At 47.8% G+C, this 2,320-nt stretch overlaps 1 pseudogene; it reads right to left on the minus strand.

The window, feature by feature from the left end:
* Positions 1 to 24: 24 nt before the first annotated feature.
* On the minus strand, positions 25 to 1,063 carry LOC102428032 (annotated as a pseudogene).
* Between the last annotated feature and the right edge of the window lie 1,257 nt (positions 1,064 to 2,320).

Raw genomic sequence — 2,320 nt, forward strand, 5'->3', positions numbered from 1 at the left:
AGTACCCAGCACAGAGCAGGCCTTTAGTCATTTTCTGCTGAAATAAATGGGGGTGGTGGGAGGGAGGATGCAGGGGGAGTAAGGAGGTCCTAATATATGGTGACTGAAGAAGATTTGCCTTTGGGTGGCGGGCACACAGTATAATATACATACATGTAACACAGAAACCCACACCTGAAACCTATATGGTGATGGAAGGAGACTTGACTTCGGGTGATGAACACACAATACATGTACAGATAACGTATTATAGATTTGTACACTGGAAACCTATATAATTTTATTAACCAAAGTCACTCCAATAAATTTAATTTTTTTTAAAAAAAAAAAAGGCTTAAAAGTGGAAATGGGAGATTATGAGCATTTTGAAGGCTTTACGATGTTGTCTTTAAGGTGCATTTGTTACATCTTGCTTCCGGACAAATTCCTCTGTGTAGCCAGTGTAGGGTCTGGAGCTCTGAGCACAGAAGCGGCCAGGATGCCCAATCAGCACACCTGTGCAGTCCGGGCCTTCCTTAGCTGGGCAGCTGAGGCCTGACCTGGAATCCAAATATCCTCTTGGCACCACAGGGGCAACCTGGAATAACCTTTCCTTGAGGGATATTTTCACCAGAAACCCAGATGGGGGCACCCCTTCTGCCATGTCTGGGAATCTCTCCTGGTTCCTGAGCTATTTTAGTTTTAAACCTCTGGAAAATTGCATCTCCCCTGGATCCAATTCTTTCTCAAGTGCTTCACGCTCGCTCACGATAATCTCTGATTCATCTTCTGTTTCCGAAACTTCAGGTGTGACCTCATTTTCTGTTTCTATGACAATTTCAAATTCTGGAAAAAGGAAGTTGTGGTCTGGAACTGTATTGTCCAAATTATCTGGTTGTACAAGCCTGCTTATGTCCAGAGCCTACTTGGGGGCCTGCACAGCCACAAACCCTGCAGAGATGAGCCGCAGACCTGATGGGGAAGGACACGGATCTCCCATCCCTGGGGAAGGACACTCAGAAGGTGGCTCATATGAGTACAAGTCCTTTTTCCTAGGTGGCTGATTTGTAAAAATTCGCAGGCTCACTCAACACCGAGGCCGCTCGTGGCCCCAGAAGAGGAGCAGGCTGAGATGGAGGCTAGGGGGGACAGGGGCGTGTACAGCTGGAGAGGGCATGCCAGTCCCTAAGGTGAGGGAAAATTCCAGACACCTTGTCTGGAACTACTGGTCTCTCCGCCCTCCTGCCTGCGCCACCCTGTGAATACCGCTCCACCGCTCCAGGGCACATGCCCAGATTTAATGATGTTCTGAGTTACATCATCATAGATTAGTTTTGCCTGTTTTGAACGACCAATGTGAACCACACAGTATGTTCTCTTCAGTGTTGGCTTTATTCATGGAACACGATGTCTGAGAGACACAGTATCTATGTGTGAACCAGCAGATCGTGTTTGTTGCTGGGGAGCATTAGTTCCACTTAGTGAACTTACCACTATCTACCTGTCTGTCTACCACTGATGGATATGTGAGCTGTTCGCAGTTTGTGACTGGAACGAATGAGGCTTCTCTGAACATTCCCGTACATGCCCTTTTGATGATACAATATTACAAGTATATTTTAATTAATGGAGGGAGGAATCAAGCTTCCCATGTATTTATCAATCCAGACCCTGGGACTGGGAGTGGTCACCTCCTCTAAGTAAATATGAAATTCCAGGCCAGCAGATTAAGAATTGAGTGGCAGCTGGTATCTGCATGCCCATCAGGATAAGCTGATTTAATCACTCCGTTGTGCTCTGCACTTCTCACAGACTCTCCTACCACCCCACCCCACCCCACCCACCACCACCACCACCACCACCACCACCACCACCTTCACCGTGCACATTTCACTCAGGTGACAAATCCACCCTGGGTACAACCCAAAAGAAGGCTTGCTTCAGTGTGTCCATGGTTCCATCCGATTGGCAGAGGTCCCTTTGAATGAGACCAATGCTCAGAACCACACCAATCAGGGCAAAAAATAGCCCATAATAGAAGGAAGTCTCACCTGTCTGAACACATCGCTGCATAATCCACAGGTGAGTGAGGAGATCCAGGCGCACTGGTGAGTTGCAATTTGGACTAGTTACCACAGACACCCGTGGGAACCTACGTCTGTTTATCTCAAGAGCTGTACCAGGGCTTCTTTCTCTGAGGATTCTTCATGTTGAAAAGTAAAAAAGGCCAGCCAGGCCAGTGTGGCTCAGTGGTTGAGCATCGACCCAGGAACCCGGATGTCACGGTTTTGATCCCCAGTCAGGGAACACGTCTGGGTTGCAGGCTGGATCCCCATTAGAG

Source organism: Myotis lucifugus, unplaced genomic scaffold (assembly GCF_000147115.1).
Source record: "Myotis lucifugus unplaced genomic scaffold, Myoluc2.0 scaffold_659, whole genome shotgun sequence".
NCBI lineage: Eukaryota > Metazoa > Chordata > Mammalia > Chiroptera > Vespertilionidae > Myotis > Myotis lucifugus.